The sequence below is a fragment of the Mercenaria mercenaria genome, chromosome 9 (assembly GCF_021730395.1).
Source record: "Mercenaria mercenaria strain notata chromosome 9, MADL_Memer_1, whole genome shotgun sequence".
NCBI classification, from domain to species: domain Eukaryota; kingdom Metazoa; phylum Mollusca; class Bivalvia; order Venerida; family Veneridae; genus Mercenaria; species Mercenaria mercenaria.
In genome coordinates, this window is record NC_069369.1 from 81,758,198 (window position 1) to 81,773,630 (window position 15,433).

General features: G+C 37.6%; 1 protein-coding gene across 2 annotated transcripts in view; it reads left to right on the forward strand.

Moving 5' to 3' along the window:
- Positions 1-15,433, forward strand: part of LOC123547595 (cytoplasmic polyadenylation element-binding protein 2-like) — a 76,518-nt gene that overhangs the window by 4,020 nt on the left and 57,065 nt on the right. The gene's annotated exons all lie outside the window — the stretch shown is intronic.

Below are 15,433 nucleotides of genomic sequence, written 5' to 3' on the forward strand. Positions count from 1 at the left end.
AATTATAGAATCTGATTCCCAGTAGAACAGAAAATATTCGGCGAGTAATAGTATACGGTGCGGCTGAAAAAGACGAACAGTCTTCAACCACAAAATCCCCTTTCTACTGCATGTTTACGTCGTATTATTTAAAAAATAATAATATTCTCGTATGAATTATTAACTTAGCAATTGATTTACGTCGGCTATGATGTTTTTTTACGTTGAATGTGTTCAAGACGAAGCCTTTTATCGATACCGCTATTTGGAAAATTAAATCGGCCGCCATTTTGACAGCATTCGCGTGATTCGGGTCAAGGGTCATACTTTTCAAATCAAAATGCGGTATACTTAGAATAGGTTCCGAAACATGTTTTTGGTATCAAATTAAAGATAAAAGATTGAATTTTTCAATTATGTATGAAGACTTTCGGAAAAATAATTTTCCTGAGTTGTGATTTTGATTAAATTTTCGCCGAACTATATCTCGGGAAAGGGTCGGCCCACATTAAAAATTCGAACGCCTACTGAAAGATCGACCAATCAGCTTTCACGTGACGTTAAAATTGTGAATATTAATTAGGTCTTAGGTACCCGCATGTGTTGGCAAAACATGCATGTACTTTGCATCACGGTCCGTGATCTCAATAAACAGCGAGGTGCAATAAACAGGTCAACATCCTGTGTTTATATAGCCATGTGGTTTAACTTACACTAGTGTCTGTTAAGTAATTTATATCACTGGAAAGAGAATTTTATAGGCTTTCTAAAGGTGTATGATGCAATCTGTTATCATTATGAATAATGATTTTATGAACAAATAATTCAAGTGACCGTCTGATATTGGAAAAATTCCAGTAGATTCTCACTGTCAAGGCTTATCAGCTGGGGTTGCTAACGGTACGGTCCGGGTACGGGGTTTTACTATGTAGCCTCGCTTTCGGTTGTCCTATATTTTCGCGATTATTTGTTTACCTGTCAAAAAGTCATGGGAAATTTATCGATGGCGTTACGGAACCAGCCATTAAAAAGCCAGTGATTTTATCGATTGTTCACTGAAAATGGGAGGGATTCCTGAAATCAGGGAGGGACAGCTGAATTTGTAAGGAGGAATCCCGCCAGGATTGTTAGAAAAAAAGTAAGTATCTAACCCTGCTGTTCTGTGTGATTGTCTTTTGTCTCATAAACCCTTTGGATGGGATAATAACTGTTATATATTAGATATTGACATATATATTGAACAATCATTATTGGTTTTATAGCTATTTCTAGCTAGATTTATCTATATAGCTAATTTGTGACTTCTGGGGCCTGTTAAATTTCTGGTTCAGAAACTGAGTTACTGTCATGTTTGGGGGGAGCATATAGATTTGCCCTTGTCCTTCCGTCAGTCCGTCCTTCCGAGAATGTTGTGTCGCGCCTAGCTCCAAAAGTATTTGACGTAGAGTCACAAAACTTTACAGGAATGTTGGTCAGCATGTGTAGTTGTGCACCTGGGGTTTCACGTCCGGATTCATTCAGTCGTGTATAAGTTATGGGCCCTGTCTTTGTAAAAATTGGTCATTTTAGTGTTGTGTCGCACCTAGCTTCAAAAGTATTTGAGATAGAGTCACAAAACTTTACAGGAATGTTGGTCAGCATGTGTAGTTGTGCACCTGGGGTTTCATCTCCGGATTCATTCAGTCATGTATGAGTTATGGCCCCTGACTTAGTAAAAAATTGGTCATTTTAATGTTGTGTCGCACGTAGCTCCAAAAGTATTTGACCTAGAGACACCAAAGTTTACAGGAATGTTGGTCAGCATGTGCAGTTGTGCACCTGGGGTTTCGTGTCCGGATTCATTCAGTCATGTAGGAGTTATGGCCCCTGACTTAGTTAAAAATTGGTCATTTTAATGTTGTGTCGCGCGTAGCTCCAAAATCATTTGACCTAGAGTCACCAAAGTTTACAGGAATGTTGGTCAGCATGTGCAGTTGTGCACCTGGGGTTTCGCGTCCGGATTCATTCAGTATTGTAGGAGTTACAGCCCCTGACCTAGGAAAAAATTTGTGTCCTTTGTCAAATAGTGGGGGCATCTGTGATCCATGGACACATTTCTAGTTTCATTAAGATGGATATGATTTAGGGGGAAAAAATAACAGCATCAGTATTTTGGCCAACCTATTGCAATGCATACGTTTAAAGAAGCCCTTTAATGACCTTTATTGTAGAAGAAAAATTCCATTATGTGTTATCTTTTACTATTATCAATATGCAGGATGTACAGACAGATATTGTATCAATCACTATTTATAGTTACTTTGGAAATGTATCTCCCTACCTACATGTATTAAACTGTCATTGGTTGAGAGGGGAAACAAATAGATTTAGACCATGTTAGATTTTCAAGTCCTACCTGAGGCGAAATGAATTAAGACCCCATTGTTTTTCTGGGCAAATTGTGCAGGGCGTCAAGTTACCTATATTTACCTATATTTTCCTATATTTTAGCCCTCTACCTATAATAACCTATAAAATCCTATATTTTGCCAAAATACCTATAAATACCTATAATCTGGAAATTTTGTGGTAAGCAAGGAATACAAAGGTCATTCAAACCATTAAAAAAGAAGTAATTCTATGATAATTGAGTTTATAAATATGCTGTTACCTTTTAGGCATTGAAATTTGTATTCCTTTCAGGTGTAGCGACCCTGCCCAGCCCAGCTTTAGGAAAGCTTTAAGAAATGGAAGTTCTTTTTTCAATTGGAATTGAGTACCAGTATTGGTAAAGTTTTGTCTGTTGGTGAATTAATAGTTTATTATGAAAGTAAGATATATGTTAAAATGTTATTTGTTTAAAATCATAAAAGTAGCCACTTTTTCTGTTCCTTTGTATTTTATGTTTAATAAAAGAGAGTGCTGGTAGGTGGTGGAGGAGGATAAAACACTTGTCTGACTTGTTTTCTTCATTATAAGCAACCTATATAATCCTATATTTCTGGCCCCCAAATACCTATATTTCAGGATCCTACCTATATTTTTGACTCCCAAAAGCACTTGACGCCCTGATTGTGTGTAAACTGCTATTTAACTGAATATACACATAGTTCCAATATACATCATTTAAGTTGGCATTGTCCATATCCTAGTATTTGTGACCACGATTTATTCCCTCTAGTTTACTTATTAAACACAACTAGATTTTATCATTGGCATCGTCTGACAGTATAGCAGTGCACACTCCAGGTGTTGCCTTCTGCCAGAAATAGAGACGTTGAAGTATGTTTTAATAAAGATCCTCTTGAAAGTAGTAGTTTTTAAATGCAATTACAGGAATTTTTTTCCCCTTCATAAACTGGCATAAACTCCGTTTACCGGAGTCTGTCCCTAGCTGAAAAAGATTGCTTTTTCCCCCCCCAAATGAAGACAAAAATTCCCAAAATTTAGTTGACAAAAAAATAAGTGGAAGGTTTTGTCATATCCGAAAATTACCATTATATAAACATTGTCTTTTAAGAAAAACATATTCAAACACCACTGTATATTTCTCGCAGCAGATGGCACACGGTGCAAAACAATTATACATAACTTGTGACGATGCCAGTGATAAAATTTAGTCGTTAACGTTTAACACAATTTCTAAACATCCAGTAAACTGCATGAATAGTGTGCAGATATATGGATGATGCAAATGCAGAATTTTTGTATTACTGAAATAATATATGTTAAAACTGACATATTGATTGAACTAAATAGCATTTTATCGCTGATCAGCTCATAAAATTCAGAGGTATCTAATTCCAACTGCTTCGGGTCAGTCTTCATGTTGGGATTTTTATTTCTAGTCTTACACACCAAATAAGTCCAATAATATGACGTTTGGGACAGCATGATAGCTTTAACGACTAAGGCTAACACCAAATATTTTCACTATCAGCACCGAATCTACAAAATGTATTCCCAAAACCCTTGAGTATCACACCTGCTGCCCTACCGTCAAAATTCTGATTTGGTGCACAGAAAAGCATTTTCTTTAAGGATGGCGTAAGCTTGTAAACAAATTTTTAGCCCATGTGAATTTGAGCTTTTGTCATACCCTTGTGTCAGTGATTCATTTTTCATTTCCTGCCTATCTTCATGAGACTTGGTCAGAATTATTGCATGTTTAAAATCTAATATATATTTGTAACCGAGTCAGAAACTAGCTCACTAAGGCATATCATTAAAAAACATTGTTAAACTTGCCAGACTTGTATAAAATATGGTCAGAATGTTTTGTTTTAATGAAATCTAGAACAAATTAGCTGGGCATTCAGAGCCTGCTTTAGACTAGCCACAAGATAATGAAGTTTTATAATATTGTTTTTTCAGTGTTCCCACTCACGTAAAATATTGCGTAAATCACATAAAAAATAAAAATCACGCATATATTCAGGGTTTTCCCTGACGCACAAATCCTGCGTCATAGTCACACTTTTCTGACTAATGACCCGTAAAAATAAATTCTGTGCGTCACAGTGGACACAATTTCTTGAAAATCTAAATCAGGCCAATTTTGTTTACAAAGAGCGATTTTCTGAAAATGTACTTTCAGTTTCATAATTTTATGCAAACTGTGTCACCAATTTTCTATATTTGCGTCGATTCATATTTCACAAATTCAATACCCAGTCTGATATTTTGACTGATTAACACTTTGTAACAGTTGTTATCGCTGCTCGCTACTACTACCAGTAGTTTGCTGTTTACTAAAAAAATGGCTCAAAAGCAAAGCAAGCTGAGTGCTGCTGACGATGTTTATGACATCGTCGGCAGCGAGTACAGTAGGACCCAGTGGTTCAGATCGCCTGTTCCTACTATAACACTGCCTGGTAAAAAGTACTTAAACCTATTTTAGCACATATATAAATACAGGGTTTTCCCGGAGGTTTTCTGCGTCCCTGACGCGCTTTTACTGCTTTGAACTCGCATTTTTTAGTGCCTCTGCATCCACTGGACCCGCAAAATCGGTCACGAAACTCCTTTGCACTGAAGCCTCCTTTGTGCAGATACCCATGTAAAATGCGCAGTTTTTTACCACCGGGACCATCCCCGAATCGTGGGTGCTCATTATACACAGGTATAGACGATTTTCCAACTTCAAAACAAGTTTTGTTACCGATGTTCGCCATTTTGGTAAAGGGAAACTACTCTCCGCGCTAACTGTCACCGCTAAAATCTAAGATTGCCGTTACGTTCCGTAAAAGATCTAATGGTTTATTTTTCTATTAAACAAAATTAATTTCATATAAATTTAAAGTATTCTGATGAAAAAATATTAATAAATCACAAAAATTATGAAAAGGATCGAGTATTATCTTTAACCGAGATCAAACTGTGAACAACATAATTGACATGAGGTGACACGTTAATTGCCGGTAATTACTGGCTATTTGATCATAACAAAAAGACTATCACACCTTTTGTTATCGGTCTGAATTGAGAAGCTCATGCCATTTTGAAAGATACCATTCCAAAATATTGAATCAGCTGCTATCTAAATTAAAAAGATACAAGTTCATTCGGTTTTAGGGTAAATTTTTATAGTAGGAAGTGGCTATTCCTACGGTCCCGTAAGAATAGCCTCACCGGAGTCTGTAATTTATACCGGCACTCCAAGTCTGCATTGAGTCACAGTCTTCAGTATCACATCGAGAGAACAGGAAGTTATTTCGAATATAGGAAAAGGCTAATTTATGTCTATGTGCAATATTGTTGTCATAGAATGATATATATGTATAGATTTATGCAACATGAAAATGTACGGTCCTAAAAAAGACCATTTTAGCCCTTAAAAGTACTGTTTAAAAAAGGTAGCTAAACAATGCAGAGCATCGGCGATGCTTTCTGCGAATTCTGGTTCTTCTGATCTTCTCAGATGAGTCTTGCCTCTTGGATCAATATTGCTGGTACTTTATAATTTGAGTACAGATATTAATGATAATTTTCGACTGTCTTTAGAGCCGTAGGGATAGCCACCTGCGGGCTATTTCACTATTCTTACGGGAGAGCCATAGGAATAGCCTGCGAGGCTATTCTTACGGGACCGTAGGAATAGCCACTTCCTTTATAATAATAATGTCCATTTTCAAGATCAATAATTTGTGGACCCCCAAAAATTATTAAGGACCCTTAAATTAGCAGCCATGGGAGTCCATGGACACCCAAATGAAAAACCCGAGGGAAAACCCTGTAAATAAAAGTCAAACAGCTGTTTTTATCATTTTATTCAGTGACAAATATCAGGAAAGACTTCAGTCTGTATAATCATTCAAAATACTAATTTTAGTATATCTGTATGACCCCCAAAATTTGGAAATGACCCCCAGATGTGAAACACTGGGGTCACAATGACCCTCATTTTCAAAAGTCAAGGGAAAACACTGATATTTTTTACCCTGTACGAGATTGCGCGTTTGAATGTCGGGAAGGAATAGGTTAAGCTAGAATCCCATGGTACGTCCTAAAAATAAACTTTGGAAATACTACATTCCCAGTGAACCGATTGGCTAACTGCAGATGTTTTCACAATGACGTCATAAAAATGAAGACAGGTTTTATACTTTAACGCCTCGCGAAATGAATTAGCTCTTTAAAATTGTAACCAATCTAATCTCTCCCATCTGCAAGAAAGTCGCAATCAAAGCTTTCGGCGTAGGGTAATTCGCCCTTGAGTCTGACTTGCCCTAAAGTTGGACGACTTTTCCAGTAGACTTTACCCACAATTAGCTGTTTTGTGTCCACATTCACCCTAATTTTATAGCAAATAACAAAACAACAAGTTGATACTTCGCAACAATCTAGTAAAGAGTGCAAGCTGTTTACAAGAACTGACACTACTAATGCTAAAGTTAAGAAAAAGTTCCCAAAATGTTTCCAAAATAAGTGGTTGTCGGAGTTTAATTTTAGTAGCTCTATGGAAATTTTTTTATTTTATAATTTTCATACCCTCAAAAATTGAGATTTACACCCAGTTTTTGTGTCGAGGGGGTAAGTTGACCCTTGAAAAAAATACCGAGTGGGAACACTTTTTTTATACGCCCGAAGGGACATATTATGTTGTACCCCAGGTGTCCGTCCGTCTGTCCATTAGCAATTTTGTGTCCGCTCTGTAACTCTTGAACCTCTTGAAGGACTTCAGAGAAACTTGATACAAATGTTCTTCACATCGGGACGACATGCAGAGCGCATGTTCTGGATGGCTCGCTTCAAAGTCAAGGTCACACTTAGGGGTCAAAGGTCATATGAGTGTGTTTCGTGTCTGGTCTGTATCTCTTGACCCCCTTGAAGGATATCAAAGAAACTTGACACAAATGTTCACCACATTGAGATGACGTGCAGAGCTCATGATCTGGATGGCTTGCTTCAAGGTCAAGGTCACACTTAGGAATCAGTAGTCATGTGACTTTGTTTCGTGTCTGCTCTGTTACTCTTGAACTGCTTGAAGGATTGTAAAGAAACTTGGCGCAAATGTTCACCACATGGAGACGACGTGCAGAGCTTATGTTCTTGATGTCTCGCTTCAAGGTCAAGGTCACACTTAGGGGTCAAAGCTCATCACTCTTGAACTCCTTGAAGGATTTCGAAGAAACCTGACACAAATGTTCACCATATCGAGACGATGTGTAGAGCGCATATTCTAGATGGCTAGCTACAAGGTCAAGGTCACACTTAGGGGTCAAAGATCATACCTTCAGGCGTATATTGCTCCGCATTGTGGTGCTCTTGTTAGATTTTATTTTGATGTAATTTCAAAAACCAGTCTATTCTGGAAATTTTGTAAGGTTATCAACTGTGATATTGGAAATAGAAATAGACTTGCTCCGTTCACCAGAATTGAAATACAATATAAAATACAACTGAAAAATATATAGTCTAGGAGTAGTCTAGGCCGTTGGACTAGCATTGTTACCCTGTCCAGATTTTGACTAAAGAGTTGTTACAGCTATTAATATAGCACATACAATGTAGAAGCTTATAAGAATTGAAATTGTACTGAACACCTGATGCTGGGCAATGGGTTAAAACAGGATTGGAAATCAATGAAATTAAAGCTAATTGTAATGATCAGACAACAGCTGCTGTGGTGAAACATTCATATAATTTCTGTTTTTAGCTTTGATGAAAAAGCCTTCCTTTTTGTGTAGAAAGTGAATCACCTTTTTCATACATTTTTTTTAAAATTGCTTTTAATTTAGCATTGTTCATTGGTGAGTCGAATATGGTAAAGGAGTTCAAACAAGTTCAAATTTCACTGGCTCTTCAGTGTTTATAAGGTAACAAATGACAACCTGCAAAAAATGTTGAAAAATGTATTATTTGATCCTATATAGACAAAGAAAAATGTTACTACAGTACATTCAGTTTTCAATCTTAGTGAAATTTCCACCATATGCTACAGTTACTGATACTTTGTGTGCTAGGAACAGATGTGATTAATATATACACAGTGTCAGGATACTGGTTATATGACCCAGGGAAGTGCCTACGCCTTTAGTATCTTGAACAATGGTTTGGGTCCAATCGCTAAGGTGACTATGTCTTAGACTAGCTGACAAACGATGTAGAATGTCCTTTGTTAAAACGTAAAGCTAGTGAGACCAAATATCTCAGATATAGAATTTTCCTCTGGCTACCTTGCCTAAATGATTCGTGTACCAATGATTCGTAAATGATTTCTTATTATGAGCTAGACAATTTCAGGGATCAGGCAAATCAATAAATATTTCAAACTAACAATTTCCATTTAGCTCAAACTCCTAAAGGCTGGAGACCCTATACTTGACTGGTATTTTTGTTGAAGTTCCTGTCAGACAATGTCTTTGAATCAACAACATACGAGTCCTATCGCATAGATGCTCGGCCTCTGTCCTCTCAACTCTATATGAATGCCCTGATTCCTGGATGCTCAGCGCCTATATGCTATCATATATAGCATTCAACTACCATATAGATATATCCCCGATACCTTGGCTGTACTTCGCCAATAATGCTGAATCGTCTATAAGCTGGAACCCTCCTACTATCTCAGTAGATTACCAAACTCTGGGTCTCTGTCTCAGCTTCCCGATGCTCAGCCTATATATGCTATGGTCTATAGCATTCAATTACCTTTAAGGTAAAACTCCTATGCGCTGGCCCTATAGCTCGAAACCTTATCGAAATTCTGCTACTCTTCTTTAGTTTAAGAACTTCCAAATTCTTCTTTTTAATAATTTATCCGCCCTGACAGGGTAACTGCAATAGTCTCCTTCTCAAGGTACTGGGATAAATTATTAGTTGAATCCTCGATGTGTCTTCTTCAACTGCAGGATACCGAATGACCTCTCTGTCATCCATCCATCTATTTATACCCCAGCAGACGTGCTATTTTTAGAACTTGTTTCTGATTGGTCCAAATTTAAACACAACGTCTTACAACGAGTACCTGCTCTATTAACTATCTGGTTCCCTTTTAACTTTTGTATATGACAATGTGCGAAGCAGGGACCCAGTCATCCATATAATAAACCCAAATCAGCCATAAATGACCCAAATTCTATTATTAACAGCAATTCAACAATAATTATAGCAAAGATAGCATGAAAATGGAGTCGAGCACTATCTGTGCTCTTATGTTACGTAATCAATACATCAATTATATAAATTATTCTGACAATAGCCCCCTTCTCAAGAAAATACTTTCAGTTTTTCAAACACTTAAAGAATAATTTGTATACAAAAATCTCCTTTTATTTTTACTATTTCTCGATTTTTATATATCACTGCTATCATTAACTACATTCACTAATATACTGATTAAATCAGTATCAAAGATCAAACATCTCTAAAAGACTTAGCATAAAGTATATGATCTCAATAATATCATACAGCGTTAATCTCCTGACCTTTTAATTTACTATCATCATTCTTCATGAATGATATTCATTTGTTTCTCTGATTGTGAGAGTACTTGTCATCTTTTCTGTTGACATAATAATTGTTTTCACTAAAACCTCCTTTTACATGATAACTCCCGTCAAACCTACGTATAAACTCTTTACCGAGATCATCTCTCATGTCATTTTGTCTCCATGACTTCTTATGGTTAGATTTATATGGGCCATGGTCTTTATAACCCCTATCATCTCGTAGGTTAATATCTCTATCATATATACCATTTCTGTTATGCCAACGTGATCCTCTGTTCACGTACTTAATAGATGACCTCTCATTATACAGGTTGAATCCTTGATCATCAAAATTGTATGACTCTGGTCTGTCATTAGATTGTCTCCAGTTTCTTTCTGTTCTATCATGATGCTTATATTCTTGCAAACCATGTCTACCGTAACTGCTCTTTGATGCCAGGTCAGTCTTTACTTTCTGGCATACATCACATGACCGGCAAAACCTTGTTACTTCATTTGTTATACCAGGCCAGTGAAAACTTGTTCGTATTTCATCAACTGTCTCTTTAGCTGATAAGTGTCTCCTGGCTTTTGACTTATGAGCTAATGTCATAACACTTCTCCTGAACTGTGTTGGGACTACTATCTGTTTAACAACTCTGCCCTTCTTCTCCTCGAAGATCCTATATAATACGTTTTTCTTCACTTCATAATGAAACCTGAAACCTCTTTTTGTTTTCAGTTTCGCCTTATCTTTAGCATAAGTCCAAAGTTTCTGTAACGTCTCATCATCTTTCTGAGCAATTTTCATTTGCTCAACATTAAACGTTTGCTCTTTGACTTCGCAAACCTCAGAGGGTTCTGTAAGACCTACATTTATTGCGTGCTGGGTTTCCGTCATCCCAGTTGCAGCAATATCTTCGCCGGATGAAGACTGTCTTTCATCTCGGGTTTTCCAGTTTTTGTCTGGTTTATCTGAAACTCTTTTTATATTTCCGATTATCAAATCACATGTTATGGTCGACAAAACCATTGCCTCAACTTCACCTATAAAATATGGTGTATCAACCTGTATCTTTGCTACAGGAACTGTCCTTGAACGTCCATCAATCGCAACCATAAGATATTGCTTATCTAACATTTGACTCTCAGACACAAGGCCTTTCCTGACAGCCGCTAACTCACAGCCTGTGTCTCTCAACACCTGGACTTCTTTATCACCTATATATCCTTTCTTCAATACCAAGTTCCTTTTACCTGTTGCTGACTGAATGGTACAGGTGCTTGCTATGACCGAAACGGATTGTCCATCTCCTAATATAAGTCGTCCATCTTCTATGTTGTCTTTTACTTTTTTGTCATATAATGGTACAGCTATGCATGAAGCTGAAACTTTTCTGTCATCAACCTTTCTGTCTTTCTGTGCTTGACCTTCCTTTCTCCAGTTTGTGAGTGTAGAATCTTGCATTCCATGCCTATTTCTCTGTCTCTCCTCATAGGACCCCCTACTAGCTAAAGCTGCACCGCTTACTTTTCTCTTGGATAGGTCTCTGCATTCTCGTGCTATGTGACCTTCCTTATTACATATAAAACATACAGGCTTTTTAAAAGCTGGCCTTTCTCTTTGTGTAGGCTGGGACACTGGCTGAACCTCGGTCGAAGGCTGTGGCTCTTTGCTGCATGACGAATTACTTCTATTCAACCGGTTAGATGTGATAGAGCCACCATGAGCTTCAATATATTGTTCTGCCAACTGCGTGATCTCAGCTCTCGATTTTGCAACTCTTTCCTTTAAGAACAAAGCAAGATCCTTGGAACAAGTTTGGATGAACTGTTCTCTGATCATAAGGTCTTTAAGCATTTCATACGTTTCGTCAACATCTGCCATCTCTGTCCATCGACTGAAATACCTGTCCAGCCTTGCCATGAACTGAAAAACAGTTTCACCACGCTCTGGCTTGCATTCCCTGAACTTCAATCTAAAACCTTCTTCTGTTAACTGATAACGCTTCAGAACTGCTTTCTTCAATGCCGTATAGTCATTGGCTTGGTCTGGAGGCATGCTTGTGTATACGTCCAGGCCTTTTCCTGTAAGTAATGAGCTGAGGCTCACAGCCCAGGTTTCTTCTTTCCATCCCTGGCTTTTTGCAAAACGCTCAAATCGCTCGAGGTATGCATCCATATCATCTTTACTTTCCTCGAACTTCGGAAGCCTTGGCCGCAATGTTTTACTGCTCAAGTGCTCAGCACCTTTATCAGCTCCCAAAGCTCCGGCTTCAGCCTTTATTTTAAGCAATTCCAGCTCATGCTCTTTCAAAGCTAAGTCTTGCTCCTTTAAAGTTCTTTCCTTTTCCAAACGTTCCAACTCAAATAACCTTTTCTTCTCAGACTGTTCTTCTTCATAATGCCGTAACTTCTCGGCCTGTTCAAGCTCAAACAGTCGTTTCTTCTCAGCTTCTTGAGCCTCAAATCTACGCTTGTCTTCATCTCGTCTCTGTCTCTCGTCTTCCCGTCTCAACATACGCTCCTCACGTTCAGTATACTCCTTCTCTTTCCTATCCACAAACTCAATGAGCTCTGAACCTGAGAGACCCATACGTTCACCCATCTCAACCCATTTATCGTAGTTCATCTTTAAGCTTTAGGCTGGAACTAATTCTAAAATTCAACTATATGTGACTCAGACTACCTTCAGTCACAGCGCCTTCTGGTACACCAACAGAACGTTAAAACCACTAGTCTCTGTACCTCCTTGGATATAGATCCCGGACGAGCCCCCAAATTGTCAGGATACTGGTTATATGACCCAGGGAAGTGCCTACGCCTTTAGTATCTTGAACAATGGTTTGGGTCCAATCGCTAAGGTGACTATGTCTTAGACTAGCTGACAAACGATGTAGAATGTCCTTTGTTAAAACGTAAAGCTAGTGAGACCAAATATCTCAGATATAGAATTTTCCTCTGGCTACCTTGCCTAAATGATTCGTGTACCAATGATTCGTAAATGATTTCTTATTATGAGCTAGACAATTTCAGGGATCAGGCAAATCAATAAATATTTCAAACTAACAATTTCCATTTAGCTCAAACTCCTAAAGGCTGGAGACCCTATACTTGACTGGTATTTTTGTTGAAGTTCCTGTCAGACAATGTCTTTGAATCAACAACATACGAGTCCTATCGCATAGATGCTCGGCCTCTGTCCTCTCAACTCTATATGAATGCCCTGATTCCTGGATGCTCAGCGCCTATATGCTATCATATATAGCATTCAACTACCATATAGATATATCCCCGATACCTTGGCTGTACTTCGCCAATAATGCTGAATCGTCTATAAGCTGGAACCCTCCTACTATCTCAGTAGATTACCAAACTCTGGGTCTCTGTCTCAGCTTCCCGATGCTCAGCCTATATATGCTATGGTCTATAGCATTCAATTACCTTTAAGGTAAAACTCCTATGCGCTGGCCCTATAGCTCGAAACCTTATCGAAATTCTGCTACTCTTCTTTAGTTTAAGAACTTCCAAATTCTTCTTTTTAATAATTTATCCGCCCTGACAGGGTAACTGCAATAGTCTCCTTCTCAAGGTACTGGGATAAATTATTAGTTGAATCCTCGATGTGTCTTCTTCAACTACAGGATACCGAATGACCTCTCTGTCATCCATCCATCTATTTATACCCCAGCAGACGTGCTATTTTTAGAACTTGTTTCTGATTGGTCCAAATTTAAACACAACGTCTTACAACGAGTACCTGCTCTATTAACTATCTGGTTCCCTTTTAACTTTTGTATATGACAATGTGCGAAGCAGGGACCCAGTCATCCATATAATAAACCCAAATCAGCCATAAATGACCCAAATTCTATTATTAACAGCAATTCAACAATAATTATAGCAAAGATAGCATGAAAATGGAGTCGAGCACTATCTGTGCTCTTATGTTACGTAATCAATACATCAATTATATAAATTATTCTGACACACAGCAGACTGGTGTAATTAGCTATTCTATTGTTAATGCTAACTAGTGTATTTCCAATTTCAGGAATTTACACCATTTAATTGAGAAATTTCCTTAATCATTATCCATATTACATCTTGTAGGAATCACACATAGTAGCATTTTTTTTTTGCTTTTCTGGCTCCTAGCACTGAAAGTGGCTTGTTGTGATGCTTCTGTTTTTATATTGAGAATAAGGGCATGAACTGGTAGTATCTGAGGAATGAAGAGAATTCCAATATTGTGCCAAATTGCAAGTGCATGTTCTAGACTTTCTAGATGATTACCATCTGTTGTGTGTGAAATATCAATAAGCCTTGGGGTTATGGGTAATTTTGTTAATTCACCCCTAGATGTTTTTACTGTAAATTCTCCATATAATTGCTCCAGGGCATTTACAGTATGCAAGGTGGGGTATTTATCGAGGCCCTAAATAATCTTCTACTGAATATAAACTAATAAATCAGGAAATTGGGAAGATGCCCTGGCCTTTTAAATTTGGAAATTCTTACATGATAATTGCCTACTTTGGAAAAAGCACAGACACATTTTTCCTCCTGCAAAAAATTTGTGTAACTGAAGGAAGAGATTTGGTGGTTTCCTAATCCTAAGTGATCTCATTACTTCTCAACCCAATGAACAGGATTCGAATTTAAGCTCGCATACTCGCAAAAGGCGAGTACAACTTGAAAGATGCAAGTAAATTTTCCCCAAACTCGCAAAATTTTGTAAGTGCAAAATCTCGAGTAGAAATTACGACGTTTTTAATTTCTTTAACTTTCAGTTTCAATCTGCTGTAAATATGCATTTAATGATGATGTTGCACACAGTACGCACCAATCGATGATGTTTTTACATAGTGCGTGGACTGTTTGAAGATTTTGATTATGCAAAACGGTAACTATCAGTATGTGCGCGCACGATATTTGATGGAAAACCGTGTTTTGTGTACATTTACCAGTAGTGTTATAGAGGACAGAATCATATATAGAAAAAACGGTTGAACAAATTGTGACTAATGTTGATAAATTGCGAGTTGAAATTTTTTGTACTCGAAAAATTTGCAAGTACGAAAAACTGTTAAATTCTAACCCTAATGAAATACACTTTTTTTACATTTAGAGAAGTTCACTGCCACAGTTTGGGAAAAAATAACTTTGTTTTCAATTGGAAAGTGGCCAGATATTGGCCTCTGGTATATAAGGTTTAAATGCCCTGTAAGTCCAAGATTTATTTGGCTAAAATAATGTCAGTCTTTTTTTATTATACTGAATTCAATATTGGTGTCATTTATTTGACTTAATACAAGTTACTGTATGGTTCGAGCCTCACTCTGGGCGTTGAATTCTTCATGTGAGGAAGCCATCCAGCTGGCTTACGGAGGGCCGATGGTTCTACCCAGGTGCCCGCACATGATGAAATAATGCATGGAGGGGCACCTGGGGTCTTCCTCCACCATCAAAGCTGGAAAGTCGCCATATGACCTATAATTGTGTTGGTGTGACGTTAAACCCAGCAAAAAAAATATAATGTT